Source organism: Pleurodeles waltl, chromosome 10 (genome assembly GCF_031143425.1).
Source record: "Pleurodeles waltl isolate 20211129_DDA chromosome 10, aPleWal1.hap1.20221129, whole genome shotgun sequence".
NCBI lineage: Eukaryota > Metazoa > Chordata > Amphibia > Caudata > Salamandridae > Pleurodeles > Pleurodeles waltl.
The window spans coordinates 437,692,582-437,709,227 of record NC_090449.1 but is presented as its reverse complement, the minus strand read 5'-3'; the positions used below and the strand labels follow the sequence as shown (position 1 = coordinate 437,709,227).

The window sequence follows — 16,646 nt, the reverse complement described above, 5'->3', positions numbered from 1 at the left end:
GTCATCCATCGTTGGATTGTCAGGTGGCCAGGTAGCGCCCAGTGGATAGCTATACATCCCTTAGCCAGCACCAGCCCCAGAAGGGCAAATCTGTGCCTCATCTAAGCCTCGATCTTTTGGTCTGAGAGTCCCTCTAACAAACAAGAGTGCAACCAAAGTGTCCAGCTGAATTCATGCAACGTCTTGCAATGTCCCCAGGACCTTCTCTAAGAGCCCCTGTAGCTTGCAGCATTCCCATGTCATATGGAGAAACATAGCCAGATCTGTCCAGCATCTGGGGAAGGCAGCCGACTGCTACAGGTAATCTTGTACAGCCACTGAGGTGTCATTTAAGTGCGATGCAAGTAATAAAACTGGGTTAGTTTAAACTGCGTATTGATAGCCACCTCTCAGACCTGTGTGCAGGCTCTCTTCCAGGCCCCCACCTTAAGCGGTTCATGCAAATACTTCATCCATCTGTCCCTGACTTTTGTCATGTCAACCTGTCTATCCCTTTTGAGGGCTCTGTAAATATGGGCGCTCAACCCCCTAGTGGAGCCGTGATCTAATAGGACTTGCAGTGTTTAGAGTCCCATAGGATCCGCTAGGAACTCCATCCAGATCTCACATGCCGTGTGGGAAAGTTTTAGGCTAGTACCCTACTGAAGCTGAAACAGATGCCCTGCCTGCTCCACTGCTAGGAAGGCGCAGTTTAGGTAAAGATCCCCAGTCAAGTGGCAGCCCTGCTCAGAATATCCATTATCGTCTGCATCTGCCTAAAGGGCCTGAGCCACCTAAGGGTTCAAAACTTTTCCAAAGGGCACCCTTAGCGACACCTGTATAAACAACTGCTCCCAGGCCTTCGCTACTTGCCTGCCAAACAGTGAAGTGGCAATCCCTCAGAACACCCATTCCCTGCTTAATGAACATATCTGATACGCAAGATAAATCAAAAACACATTTAGTGATTATTTAGTAACTATTTATCTTAGAAATTATTCTAGCAATATCATAAATCTTATCAATCAATCAATCAAGGATTTATAGAGCGCACTAATCACACGGGTCTCAAGGCGCTGCAGGGGGGAGCTACTGGTCGTAGAGCCATGTCTCAAGGCGTTTCCTGAATGTCAAGAGGTCTTGGGTCTGGCGAAGGTAGAGCGGTAGGGAGTTCCAGGTCTTGGCGGCTAGGTGAGAGTAGGATCTTCCTCCGGCGATGGTGCAGCGGATGCGGGGGACGGAGGCGAGGGCAAGGCTGGCGGAGCGCAGACTGGGGGTGGGGGTGTGGAAGGTGAGTCTGTCGTTGAGGTAGGCAGGGCCTTGTGTGCGTGGAGGGCCTTGTGTGCGTGGATGAGGAGTTTGAAGGTGATCCTCTTTGATACTGGTAGCCAGTGTAGGTCTCTGAGGTGGGGGGAAATGTGGTCATGGCGTGGGACATTTGCAGCTTTGTTAGGAGTTTGGTTGTTATTCCTGCATATAGGGCGTATCCGTAGTCCAATCGGCTGCTGACCAGGGCGTGGGTGACAGTTTTCCTGGTTTCGACAGGAATCCACTTGAAGATTTTGCAGAGCATGCGGAGAGTGTTGTAGCAGGAAGAGGAGATGGCATTGACCTGCTGAGTCATGCTGAGTGTGGAGTCCAGGATGAAGCCCAGGTTGCGTGCATGGGTGGTGGGTGAGGTTGCGGATCCTAGGGAGGTGGGCCACCAGGAGTCATTCCAAGCTGAGGGGTTGGTGCCAAAGATGAGGATTTCTGTCTTGTCTGTGTTTAACTTGAGGTGGTTTGATTCCATCCATCCGGCGATGGCGTGAAGTCCGTTGTGGAGGTAGTTCTTTGTAGTTGTAGGGTCTTTCGTGAGGGAGAGGATGAGATGAGTGTCGTCTGCGTAGGAAACTATGTTGATGTGGTGGGTTTGTGCGATGTTGGCGAGGGGGGCCATGTAAACGTTGAAGAGCGTGGGGCTGAGCGAAGATCCTTGGGGGACGCCACAGATGATTCTGGAGGCTTCTGACAGGAACTGTGGGAGGCAGACTCTCTGGGTTCTGCCTGAGAGAAATGACGAGATCCAGTTGAGTGCCTTGTCGCGGATTCCAGCGCTGTGGCGGCGTGTGCGGAGTGTGTGATGAGATACCGTGTCGAAAGCTGCGGAGAGGTCCAGGAGAATGAGTGCTGCTGTTTCTCCTTCGTCGAGCATGGTCCTAATGTCGTCTGTGGCAGCAATGAGTGCGGTCTCGGTGCTGTGGTTTCTGCGGAATCCGGACTGGGAGGTGTCGAGTACCTTGCTGTCTTTCAGGAACCGGAATAGTTGGCTGTTCACACTTTTTTCGATGACCTTGGCTGGGAAGGGGAGGAGGGAGATCGGCCAGTAGTTCTTGGGGTCGTCTGGGTCTGCCTTTAGTTTCTTCAGCAGGGCGCTGATTTCTGCGTGCTTCCATCTTTCTGGGAAGGTGGCTGACTCGAAGGAGCTGTTGATGGTTTTGCAGAGGTGAGGGGGCGATAATGATATTTGCCTTATTGAAGATATGGTGTAGGCAGGGGTCCAATGGTGATCCAGAGTGGATGGAGGCCATGGTGGTGGCGGTGTCCTATATGTTGACGGGGGTCCAGGTGTGGAGGAAGTGGGTGTTGCTTGGAGTGTTGGGTTCTTGAGTGTTTGTAGTCAGCTGGTGGGTCTGGGGTTTGAAGCTATTATGGATTTCTTCTATCTTTTGACGGAAGTGGGTTGTCAGTGAGTTGCAGAACTCCTCTGATGGCGGGGGTTCGTTGGAGCAGCTCCTGGGGGTGGAGAGCTCATAGATGAAGCCGAATTACTCTTTACTGTTGTGAGCGTTGGCGTCCATACTGTTTTTGAAGTGGGTCCTTTTGTTGGTGCGGATCAATTGGTGATGTTTGCGTAGGGCATCCTTGAAAGCAATGTGGTTGGAGTTGGTAGGTTCAAGGTGCCAGGTTTTTTCCATTTTGCGACATAGCCATTTGGATTCCTGTAGTTCTGGGGTGAACCAGCTGACCTTGATTCTGCAGGAGGTGTTTTTTTTTTTTTTAGCGGTGCGAGGGTGTTGGGGCAGTCTTCTATCCAGCGATGCAGGTTGGTGGCGGCTGTGTTGGGGTCCGGAGTCCCAGGGGGTGGGGCCCAGGCGACAATGGAGATCAGTTGATCTGTTGATATTTTGCTCCAGTTGCGTCGGGGGGGGGTTGTGTGTGGTGGTGGTGAGTGACTGGTTTCTGGTAGGAGAAGAGGATGCAGCGGTGGTCTGTCCAGCTGAGTTCGGTGGTGTGGCTGAAGGAGACGTGGTTGCTGGCTGAGAAGATGGGGTCGAGTGTGTGGCCTGCGTAGTGGGTGGGTGAAGTGACGAGTTGCTTGAGGCCGAAGTTGGCTAGGTTGTTGATTAGGTTGGTGGTGTTGATATTTTTGTTATTTTGTAGGTGGAAGTTCAGGTCACCGAGGAGGATGTAGTCTGTTGAGGCGAGGGCTTGGGAGCTGATGGCGTCGGCGATGTCGTCGCAGAACTGCGGTCTGGGGCCAGGGGGTCTGTAGATCAGTGTTCCTCTGAGTGTGTTGTTGGCATTGATGTGGATTTTGAAGTTTCCTTCTTTCCTGAAGTTATGACTGTTTCCTTCTTATTTTAATCACTTGCTTTTAGTCATCATTATTTTAGTTTAGGTTCTGAAACACATACAGAACAGATTCCTTATTTGCTAGTTTCCATTTTAGTTAGCCTGTCCTTCTTATTTGCTTTTGGCCCTGAATCTATCCCAGATAATGGAGGCTACCATATTTGACAATGGAGGTTGCCATTTTTTCTCAAATTATGCAGATTCATCAACATGTCTGCTTTTGATGCAGATGTAGTCTGTGCCTATCTTTCCAAGAATTGTTAAAGTGTCAAGTCATTTAGACAGACATCATCTAAATATACCCGTGCAACAACAGTCTGGGACAGGTGCCTTTATCAAGGTCATATAACATCCATAGGCAACAGTGTAGTCTGAATTGACGTCCTTTCACCTTATATGTCCATAAGGTAACTTCTGTTACGCACATAATCTATGTCAGACATTCCTCAACATATGTCAGAAAGTGCAATGCCTGATAAGATTAATAAGATTCAGTATATAAGGACTGTCACTTGACCACTTAATTTGGAGAGAAACTTCACCCAGATCGCAGATGTGATCGCAGATCCAAGCGAGCACAGCAACAGATTCCATCCCGACTGAAACAGCCTCAAGCAAGACTCCCCGAAACTCTGCAAACATTCCATTCTGCCTTCGTGAACTGGTGCCAGGACTGTGTTCTCTCGTAGACAGAATCTCCTAGCTCTTGGCCTTGCGCTCAAAATAGCTCACAAGCTATTCCAAACAGACAACACATCCTGTTGTTCAGGTATGCATACCACCTTCGAAACTCAGGCTTATTATTCATTAATCTGCTAGAACTAGCATGGTGCTCAGAGATAGCACAGTGAAGGTGTAAGGGTTATAAATTGTGAAATTACGATTTTCCCCCCTTTTCACGGTTATTAAAAAGCTTAGCTGCTTTTTATTATCTTCTCTGATGTTACCAATACCATGTGCAACAGATCCCAGCATTTTAAAAGAACTATTTTAAAATAATTATGTTAAATACATATTCCGTTTCTAGTGATCTTGAGTGTGTAAATCCTTAATGAACGATTGTTTTGATTACCACGGCTCCCTGTTACTGACCCAATAGAATTGACACCACATAATATCTATATTGGGTGGAGTTCTGTGAAGCTACAATAACCTGTCCGTCATAATCTTCGCTGGTGCATTGGACTAAGTTCACTCATGTCACCCGTGAGTGTGAAAACAAACCTTGTAGATCTCAGCCAGAGACTCAGTTTACATAATAAGGTAGAATTAGATTTCTCTCTAGAGCAATTGTGCACATGGGTGTAAGTTGAGTGCCGAACGGGGTTGCCCATTCTCCTTTCTATAAAACAGCTTGCATTCAGATGAGCTGTCTCTTAAGCCTTCAGTCATGAGTGCATTGCTAGCATGCACAGTCTCCCTTATGCCAAAGCCAACAAGGACCTTAGGAGCAGATGGTAAGTGAGACAGCAGAAGAAGGCCAACAAAGACTGCAAGAACAACCACCTTATACCCCGAAGGTCCAAGCCAAGGTCCTGATTTACTGCCTGCTTTACTAACCAGATCTTGCATATTGAGAATCCCTTTAATATCATGAGCTGTACTCTTGAATATGCAAGATGCAACAAAATGAACTTTGGGAACTTCTCAAGTGGTGACCCAGGTCTTTTGGGACAGATATATTGATCTTTTCATTGTTTTTAAATATAAATTTTATGTTCTATTGTATATAAGTTATATCACACCACAGTACACTTAACATTGTGTCTATCACTTTCTTTGGTCCTTAATACACAACAAACGTGTACATCGGGAGTCAATAAAATATCTGCAGAGGTATTCCCAAGTATTATCAAGATTAGTTTACCTGTGGGATACTTTGCATATCTTGCTATATTTTTTTTTTAGCTCTTTCATTGTCCCACTAAAGGTTACTAGTAATCATCACAGCAGTCGGTCTTCGAGGCAACAATACATATGGTCAGTTTTCAAATAAAATCTTTTCAAAAACAGAAAAAAATTAAATTCCATCACTGTTTAGGAGTATAGCCACTATTCAGGAGTGAAGCTAAGTACCTACTTAAAGTATCCTTTAGCATACTTTGGAAGGAAAGATGGGGGTAACTTAGAGTATCCTAATGTTAGCCTTAGCCATATATTTAGTTAATGGTCATAATGTCCAAGGCGGGTGGATCTAAGATGCAGACATCCCCTCTTATATTGTCTGTGATCTCCACAGCCGTATACCTTCAAATTCCCCAAAGGTTTCCTAGGATCTCACAAAGAGTTTCCTCAAGCCCAGCTCTGCTTCTATATCCAACAAGGTACTTTCCCGTTCAGCTGATGTCCCAAACTCTTGATGCCATTTATTTATGGACGGGATTGCTCTAACCTCTCAATTTATAGCAATCTGTTGCTTTGCCAAATCAATGGTAAGTCAGCAATTCAGATGATGGTCCTATTTGTTACCTGAGTTGTGTAATCTGCGTCAAATAGGATGCATTTGTTGACAACTCCATGTCGTATAGAGGAAGTTTGCATCCAACAGCACACATCAAGGGCATTTGGCCCCAGCATCTGGAAAATATGTATTTGTGCGCTTAGTGGTAAGATAGCTTCAGTGCAGCTAACTAAACTATCAATCTGAACCTAGCATTACGCGATTTCCTTGGTGTTGTTGATAAGATCCTTTCCCTCCTATTCTCATCGATGTCTTGTTCCTGCTTCCCTCCACTTAAGCCTCAGCACTGATAGGGTGCACACTTATACTGCTACATCTGTGTTCTGTATACCTGTGCCATAGCTTTACCTAGCTCTCAGAGCTTATGCATAATAGCTGCAATGTAGGATGAAAGGTAGTGCGCTATCTGCAGTGTTCCAAGTGTGAAAGATTATCAATCACAGCGAAAAGTAAGAAGCAGTTACCAGAAAGGTTATGCAAGTTTCACAGGGTCTAGCAACATCTTATCCAGCTCACTGAAAATATCCTACGGAATTTTAATGGGTAGAGTTAAAAAATAATATGAGTCTTAGTAAAACTATCATTTTGGAAACAGCTACACTCCCTCCCTCTAAGAGGGTTAGTGAAGTCAAAAAGGAAATTACAGATCTTAGGGAGGCCATCAGTCATCTTATATTGCAATCTATTTGGTCCGTTTCTGCTGTGTAATTATGCACTCCTAAATACCTAAATGTCATGGTTTCTCATTTTTTTAGTCATAAATGTAGTGAGAGAACCCCCATAGTTAGCTATAGGTGTACAGGAAAAAAAAGCAGCACTTGTTCAAGTTAACACTAAGGCTGGCAGACTGTCAAAAGGGTCTGTCCAGGGCTCTCATTACTGGGGTGATGGGAGCCAAATATAGAAATTAGTTGTCCGCATATAATGGGATACAGTGTGGTGTGTGTGTGTCTGCTATTCCATCAAAAGTAGAGCCCTGCCGCATTAGACTAGCGAATGATTCAATTGCTACTGTAAATAACAAAGGAGAGGGGGGAAACTCTGCCTCGTACCTCTCTGCACTCTTTATGCATCGAAAATCCACCTTTCCGGCCGCACCCTAGCTGACGAGTTAGTGTGAAGTAGTGTCACCCACCTCCGAAAACCCAACCCCAGTCCCATTTCCCACACCACTGCATCTAGGTATTGCCAATTCAATGTATCACAATCTTTTTTTGATAGCCACGGCTATAATTGCTGCTCTGGGGGAAAGGGTAGTTGCCGCTCCCAAGATTTTAGGTTTAAATATTTTTATTGATTTTACCAACATTTGTAGTATAGTACAAAACACTCGCCTACAACCTTGGGCCAGTGACGAACAACAGAAGAAGATTAACATTAGTTAGAAACAGAAAAAGAGGGGATAAAAGAGTGTCTTAGCTGCGGAGTAGGTGTCTACGGCTGTGTGGCTATTGTGTATTTCGTAATATGTGGTTAGCCAGGGTCCTCGTCTGTAATATGTGAAGCTAAGTCGATACTGCGCTATGGGTGTGAGACTGAGTGCCCATAAATAAGTCGGGCAGGTATGTTCGATAAATTCTTGAGAGGTGACAGGGAAGGCCCCCCACGTTTTATCAAATTGGGGGAGTCTTTGTTCAGCTGTGGCCGTCAGTTTCTTCATGCTTATTAGATCCCAGAGTCTGTGAGGCCAACCTAAGTGAGTGGATATGGTGTCCGCGCTCCAGCGTGCTAAGAACACCTGCCAGTGTGATAGCCCGTCCCCGCAATGATTTCAATGGGTAATGTAAGACATCCGGGAGGCCCAGAAGAATAACACTCAGGAATCTAGGTACCTTTATGTTGTACATCTTATCAAGGGAGTCCAGGTCCGCAGACCAATAGCGATGAAGTTTTGGGCATCTCCAAAGGAGGTGGATCATTGTCCCTTCTTGTGCGCATCCCCACCAACAGCACGCCTCCCTACCCCTCCATCTGCACACTCTTGCCGGTGTGTAATACCAATAATGCACTACTTTTAGTAGGGTCTCCTGTCCCGCTACGCTTTGGGCTGAAGAGATCCCACTTCCGAGATGTAAAGGAGCACTCACATTCCCTCTCCCCTTGGCGCTGTGCTGATGTTTTTGATTAGGATCGTATATTTTTGAGGAAGGCATAAATATCAGAAAGGATGTGCTTGCCAGAGCTTCTAGTTAAGAGCATATTTCTTAAATGGGAGCAGAGGGCGGCTCACATGGGTTTTGATAGTGGGCTGGGTAACCCAATGACTAGATACTGCCACTGGGCATTTTCCGGAATACCATAATCCTGTTCAATTTGCGCAAAGGTCAGGAAGCCCGATTCATCAAATAGATCACCAACCCTTTTACAATTTGTCTGTTGCCACGCCTAGTAGTTGGAACCCTGATATGCGGGGAAGTCTAGATTACTCATAATGGGGGTGACGGCGAAGATGCGAGTGGAAAGCTTCTTACTCTTCTCTATTCTGTCCCACACCCCCATTGTGAGTCTCAGAATAGGGGAGATCTAAACTCCTGGTGGTCTATGGGTTTTAGGGAACCATGGTATATGTGTATGCCTGCGATGGCTTGATCGACGAAGCACCAATGTTTTTCTGTGAGGGATCTGTTCCACTCCACTATGTATCGCAAATGGGCTGCCTGATAATAGTGGGTAAGATGAGGGATCCCCAAACCCCCCATTCCCAGAGGTAAGTAGGTCTGCTTCTCGGCATACATGTCTTCTTCCCTTCCCAAATGTACTCTTCTATGTGTCATTGCAGTTCAACTAAAACTTGGGGAGGAGGGGACAGGGGTAACATCTGCATGACATAGAATTTTGGGAAGTAGGGTAATTTGTACCGCTGCAATGCGGCCTAACTAGGAAATTGCGCAAGCCTTCCAAGTGTGCAGATCAGTGCATGCTTTCCACAGCAAGGCACCATAATTAGAGACTGCAGTCTGAACTGTAATGGAGTGGATGCGGAATCCGAAATACCCCACCCCTCCTGTGGCCCGACGAATGGAAAGTGTTGTTGCAGGGTAGTCCGAGTTGCCGCTGGAACCGTTAAGTTTAGGATCTGGGACTTTTGTAGGTTTACCTTAAACCCAGAGGCCCTCCCAAAGATCTTTAGTTCTTCCATCAACAGAGGCAAGGACCAGAGGGGATGCGTCAGTCACCATGACATTATCTGCATACAGTGTTAATTTATGTTCTTGTCCCCCCCATGGGGATGCCCGCTATTAGGGGGGTTTGTCTAATTCGCTCCGTCATGGGCTCCATGAATAATGTGAATAGCAATGGGGACAATGGGCATCCCTGCTGAGTGCCCCTAGTCACCGAAAAGGGGGATGACATTAGTCCATTGACCCCAACCATCGCCTTAGGCCTACTGCAACTTAGTTCTTGTCCCCCCATGGGGATGCCTGCTATTAGGGGGTTTCGTCTAATTCGCTCTGCTATGGGCTCCATAGATAATGTGAAGAGCAATGGGGACAATGGGCATCCCTGCCGAGTGCCCCTAGTCACCGAAAAGGGGGATGACATTAGTCAATTGACCGCAACCATCGCCTTAGGCCTACTGCAACTGCACTGTATCCAATCAATGAATTGCCTACCTAGGCCCACCATCCACAGAACTGCAAATAAGTCAGGCCAGTGCACCTGGTCGAACGCCTTTTCAGCATCTATAGATAACATTAGTGCAGGTATTTGAGAGCGTTGAGTTTTATCTAGCAGATGACATATCAGTCTTGTGCTGTCCCTTAAATTGTGTTCTGGAATGAATCCAGCTTGATCTGGTTCTACAATGCCTTGCATATAAGGGGCCAGTCGATTCACCAGACTAGAGGTGAATATCTTGGCATCTACACTGATTAACGAAATTGGTCTTTATGAGGAGCAGTGCAATTGATCTTTACTCAGCTTGGGTAGGACCGTAATCGCGGCGAGCTTCATGGAGTCTGTGAGGGAGCCCGTGTCGCTGAAGGAGTTACATAAACGTGTGAGGGCTGGGGCCAATGGATAAGCAAATAATTTATAACATTCGGAAGGGTAGCCATCCCGCCCAGGGGCCTTGCCAGGTTGTAGGCGTGAGATCACTAAAAGTACCTCATCTAACCTTATGTCCTGATCCAACTGCAAGCATCTACGGTGGGCAGTCCCTCCAGTGGTACATGTTCTAGGTAGGATATATAGTCCTCCTCTAGTAAGGGGTCAGCACCATAGCCGGTGTGTCAGGAGGTGGCCAGCTTTATTACTCCCTACATAATACTTTCATTTAGTGCGGGCCAGAGCATAAGTTGCTCTATCCATGTCCAGTGCCCATAGGGGTTTACAAGCTATGTTTAATTGTCAGTGTATTTTATGGGATCCTGTCTGTTTGTGCCCCACTTCTAGCCCTTTTACTTGTCTTTCTAGTACAGACTTCACAACTCTCTGGTCTCTGTTAAGAAAGGTCGCCAATGCAATTAATCGGCCACGAAGAACTGATTTCAAAGCGTACCAGAGCACTTCTATTTGTGTATCAGGACAGTCATTGTGTTCCAAATATTCGGTTATGACGTCTGCCAGTTCAGTGATGTGTGTTTCACCTGTAAGAAGTCAGAGGTTGAGGCGCCAGGTGTGCTGCTGGGAGGATGGGCCAGGAGGGGACATATATACATAGAGTGGAGTGTGGACCGAGAGAGCCGCTGCACCTATATCTACCTGTGTGACATACTGTAGAAAATGCGGTGTAGCTAGACAGAGATCAATTCTCGCATATGTCTGTTGGGCTGCAGATGTAGAAAGTGTAATCCCTCTTTGTGGGGTGGTGATGCTGCCAAATATCTGTTAACTCATAATCCGCTAACTTCTCCAGACTCTTCGTTGAGAATGCCCCAGTCTGTCCCACTCTCTGCGCTGACCGATCCAAACTGGTGTCCAGAACTAAGTTAAAGTCCCACCAATTAGCACAGCCTTATCTCCAATGACCATCACTTTATCCAAGGCCTCTAACATAAAAGCCTCTTGATGGTCATTAGGTGCATATAGTGTAGCTACTCGGAAAGTGGGTTGCCAACAGAATAGCCACTCCAGCCTTTTTCCGTGTACCAGACGAGAAATACTGTCGATGAAACCACTTGGATCTTAAACGTTTCCAATCTGCTTGCACTAGGTTTGTTTCCTGTACCAAACATATATCACACCCAGAGTCTCGGATCGAAGATAGAAATGCTAAGCGATTTGCAGGCGGGTTAAGCCCCCGGATATTATTACTAATAATGCGTATCATCATGGGATTGACGCGCAAAGGCATATCTGTGGGATGTGTCCCTAGCTGCTGGGAGATAACCAACTAGCTTCCCTCATGAAGTAACATCATACCAACTCCATCTCATATTGCACAGTAGGTAAGAAAAAGTGCAAGAAAAGATAAGTGTGTTGAACATAGAAGCATGTAAGAGAACCCATGCGGGCTTCCCCAGTACCACTTCGAACCAATAAGATGGTTCAAGTGAGATTGCCCTCCATGGGGTCAGAGGCCCCGCCATCAGCTCAGGTCTTCCTCAAAAACTGGAGACGGGCCTCTTAGGTTCATCTTCGTTTAGTGTCTGAGGAGCAGTAGGACGTGCCATTGTCGGAGTCTATCGCGGGTTCAGTGCCAAGAAGTTATCTCTCAGACATTATCCATGTCGGATGCTGGCTCCTGAAGATTCAGCTGTCAGAGTAAGGCTGCCCTCTGCCTATGACTCTCCATTGCCGTAGGGCCAGCCGTCTTCCCCTTCTTGCTGGCCGTCTGAAGGGCGCTGATGAGCCTGATGTGCATAAGTGGGATGAGTGTAGTTCCTCTTCATTCTGATTCTTGGCTGGGGGTAACACTGCCAGTGCTTCTTCCAGAGTGCGCAAGCTATGTGTCTCAGCTTCCCATACAATGGTGAGGCAGAAAAGGTGGCCCCAGCGGTGGCGCACCTCTCGGTTTTTGTAAAAACTCAGTGGCTGGTCGTAGCTGGTGGCGTCGCTGTAGTGTTATGGGCAAGAGGTCTTGGTGTAGCCAGATCTTGTTACCGTCAAAGTCAATGTGGTTGCAGTCACATGCTACTGCCATAATGATTTATTTTTGCCTGTAGTAGTTAAGGCAAGTTAAGACGTCTTGTGGTTGCCCAGGGGATGTAGCCGGTCTCCCAGCCCTATGAATTCTGTCTATAATGATCGCTTGTGGTACAAGTTCCGGTACAATATGATGGAACAGTCTGCAAGCATAATCTTCCAGATTCCCCGTGGCTGCTTGCAACAGGACTCCCTTAATTCTAATGTTGGTCCTCCAAGATCTTCCACTTGTTATCGAAGTTTTGCATTTTTGTCGAGTAAATCTAGTATTTGGTGTCAGTGGGTGTCCAATTCTTCTACTTGTGTTTCACTGGTTCGTTCGAGGCTATCCACTCGGTCTCCCAGTTCATTCATGTCCTTTGTGAGGCCCTTGATATCTTTTGTGAGGTCTTGTTTTAGTGTAGCGCTCCTAAGGGGGTCTCCAAGAAGGTGTGTGTAAACTGGTCAGCTTCGTCGGTTGTTCTGGTGGTGTCGTCCTTTGCATTGAAGTGCACCTGTTGAATTACTTCCTCTGGTTGATCTGCATTTTTCCCCCGGCGTCTTAGTGAGTAAATCTCTAATCGTAGCATCTTTCTTATGGGAGGGGGGACCTGCCATGTTGCCTCCTGCAACAGGGTTACTTCGTCAGTCACTGAACGACGGTCCACCACCAGTATCCTTGTACCTTTGCGCTGCCTCAGCTACCTCCCCAGCGTGTATGGGGCCCTCTGGTCGGTCACTCCAAGAGGGCTGGCATGCTCAGAGCATTGGGCACTGTTATGTTGGTCTTTCAATTCAAAGGCTCACCATCCGGTGTTATCTGAACATTTTTCTGAGGCCAGCCCTCCTCCACGTACGTGGGCTGCAGGGACCTCTCCTCTAGCTGGAAACGTGGGGCCCCAAAGGGCCTAGCTGAAGCAGCAGTCCTTTTGGGTACTGCCACGATTTATAGGCACAGCTGTAGCAGTTATTCTTTGATGGTAGCTGCTATCGGTCTCTCCTTTGCTCTGGGACCCCACTTAACCGCGCTGTGCCCCCTCCGCAGACTTCAGCGTGGATCCTGGTGTCATAGCGCCCACTGTTGCACGGGGCTGCATCGGGTGCTCCCCAAAGGCTTTAGGGCGCAGTCCTGCCTCTTGTTAATGATCTGGGGCTCATAGAGACAGGGTTGCAGCTAGAGTGCATTAATATTGTCCGGAGTTTGGGGGGACGGTGGGGGACAGCGCACCATCGCACTGAGGGCAGCAGGCCTCCGTTCACACTTCCTGTCAGGTGCCTGCCATTTTGAAGTCAGGTACGCTGCAGATCGCCTCACTGAAAGCAATGTAATGTGGGCCCGCAGTACGTCTTCAGACGTCCCTGTGCGCCGCCCTTTATCAGCAATGTTCCAGGCACCCCTACACCAATTGGCAGAGCAGAAGAGGCCCGATCTCCGCCAACTCAGATCAACTGTGGAGCTCAGAAATTTCACTCCGGTCTGGATGCCATCTTGGCCACGTCCCCCTCCCAACATTTTAATGAGCTGCCTAACAGTCAAAGCTGTGTTTCATCCAGGGATGAACCAGCATTGGTCCAAAGAGCTCAGCTGAGGCATTGCTCAGAGTAATCTGTTTGCCAATGCTTTGCTAAGCACCTTATAGTCAATTCAATAATCTTTATTCGGTCATAGTATTGACCAAAAAAAGCTCAAAGTAAAAATATATTTTCAAACAGGCATAAAAAGATTCAGGAATGCATTAAATACAATTACAATAAAATACATTTTAATTATAAAAAAAAAAGGGGGGGGAAGCAACCATCATATTTAAAAACAGACTACTATAAAACATACTTCTTCACAATTTAATGGCATTAGAAATATAATTCAGCAAAGCCGATTGTGGTAGAGGCTAGACATTTTTTTTAAATCAACGCTTCTTGGCGGAACGTAAAGTGCATAGGAAATAAAACTGGATGTAGAAAACTGGCTCAAAGTGCTGTACAAAGTGCAAAAAAAAAAAAAAAAAAGCATAAAGTGCATTGCGGGTTGGGGAGAAACAGCATCCCATGGGTAACATGCGACCTAAGTGCCTGTTGAGGGAAATACAACTAAAAAGTGGACCATATAAGGCCTAGCCTTGTTAAATAGAATCTGTATTGAGGGTCCATGGCCCATGTCAGGTAAGACTCTATCCCTAAAGTGGTGGAAATTGGCACGTATCTAAGAACAAAGGTGATGTCAAGTGACTTCTCTGCTCTGGCCTATTCTCTAAGATAGGAATCTTTGTTTCACCAGGCCCTTCGTTTGATGGCCAGTACATTCTGGAGAATCAAAAAGAGGGCCCAGACCCAGGTCAATAAAAGTATTTAGCACTCTCCTAGAAAAACCAGCCTCAGGGTACCTTATAGTCTAAATTTAACATGGAGAGAGAGCAATAAGATGCTATATTTTGGGGGTGTCTCCCTAGTTTGGGCACAAATTGATATTTTGACGATATGGACTAGGACCTTGAGGGAACTGCTAATTTATTATGCATATCTGATTGGTAATAGATTCAATGTGACTATTTCAATAGAGATGTAATTGCTTTCTTATACACTGAATTATATGTACAGAATACAACTGGTCAGCAAGATACATACCAAATCAGCAGCTGTAAATGGCCTATTACAAGCTAGGTCTTGAAATCATAAAAAACAGATATGAAATATATACATGGTGTAGTTTTGAGACTTAAACGGAATTGGGAAATCACATCTATCATGAGGAAATAAAGTTGACAAAATACACAATCCCAAGATATTCTTAAATGTGTCAAACCAAGCAGAAAAGTAAACAATTGATGTCCTAAGAGATAAATGAAACAAAAAAAATGTTTGATGATCTATGCTTTATTAAGAGTTTTAGCATTTAAAAAACAATCACTTGTACAAGGCCTATAGAACACACTAGCGATGTAAAAAGAATTTATGCATGATGAACGTCTAATTACATTCTATATAGATACAACTACAGTGAAGTGTTCTATAAATGAGCTAGACAAAGTATGTTACCAAGGATGCCATCTGTTCTTTTCAAATGTAATAAGTGTAAGTATTGTAAATTTACTTTCAACAAATTAAAGGAATTTATTAATCATCAGAAAAGTAAAATGTTCACTATCAATGCCTTCATGAATTGTTAAACTACATTTTAAGTGTGCGCTCATCTGTATGAGGAAACCTCAATATGAGATCCACACCAGAATGCTTAAAGAAAGATGGCAGGAACTTAAGTGTGATCTTAAAAATGAGTACTTAATGATAAGTCAGTTCAACTCCAAACATGCTACGTACAACAGAGATATCAAGGACATTAAAGATAGGATGAAGAGCATTTTCAACATTCATGAAAGTAACACGTGATATTGTCTTGTTAGGTAGTTACAACTGGTCTTTCTGGTACTTTCTGCAAGATTTGCTGATTGACTTCCTAGAAAGAGGAGAGATCAATTTAAGAAGATTCTGAATGAGAGATTAAAGTCTGAAATTAGTCATCAGTGCTGTAGCAGACACTTCAGACCTAGCAGCTCATGGATGTTGCCACTCTTTGGCAAACAGATGCTTCTACTGGCTCTGTTCGATTGGTCTTCGATCTGGAGCACAACAAATCTCCACTCTTCCCTTACTACCCTCCTGGAAAGTCTTTCAGACGAACAGGTGTAACTCCACTAATCTGCAATGAGGACCCTGAATCCAGTGGGTGTGGAGAAAAGGTAGCAAATAGGTAACAGACCCAAAGGTGCTATTACTAGCAGCAGTGTGTTCAAATCCTTCAGTGGCATCTGCAGAAGGAGTAAGACTCCTGCAGTCAAAGAACCAATGACAGCCAGACAGTAACTGGTGACTGAAGATGTGGACACAGTTGTCCTATTCATGCAAGCTCTCAAGAGTACTTACTGCAGAAGGTGTACAGGTTCTTCTTCAAATGACCTACAAAAATGCCTTGATCTGTGTGATGAACAGTGACCAGATTTACATATGTACAGAATGTACAATATATTTGGAGGTGCCGGTCATGGAAATATACAAACCACTGAATACCCAGAAAAGTCATAACGACAGTTGGAAAAATGTATTAAATATTTTCTTCATCATCATGTTCTGCTTCAAAAGTGAAAGCTCTCTCAACTGTCTTGACTTCTTTCAGGTCAAGTGTTCTCTTAGGGTGGCATAGTTAGCCCTTTGACCTCTCTTCAATAACATGGACCCCAATGTCTAATAGCAATGGCAGTGGTCATGAGGATGAGACCTTTTTTTCACCTACTTCAAGAAGAGTCCTTAGAGATGGAAGCATGAACTAAGGTGCCCCACTGCATGCTTTTCGGACCTTCCAGAGGCAGATTTCTAGCACTACAAGCCTCCCGATTTTCTCATTGTAAAATGTCCTGAAAAACTCTGAAGAGCAAAGTCCTTATTCCTCCGAAAGATGTAAATTTAGAAGGCACATGATCACAAGCTCATGAAGATATTTTTCTTTTTAATCACAGGAGGGAAATTTCAGAGA

At 45.6% G+C, this 16,646-nt stretch overlaps 1 protein-coding gene across 1 annotated transcript in view; it reads right to left on the bottom strand.

Annotated features, from left to right (window-relative positions):
• ROGDI (rogdi atypical leucine zipper) overlaps window positions 1-16,646 on the bottom strand; it is a 590,903-nt gene that overhangs the window by 132,972 nt on the left and 441,285 nt on the right. The gene's annotated exons all lie outside the window — the stretch shown is intronic.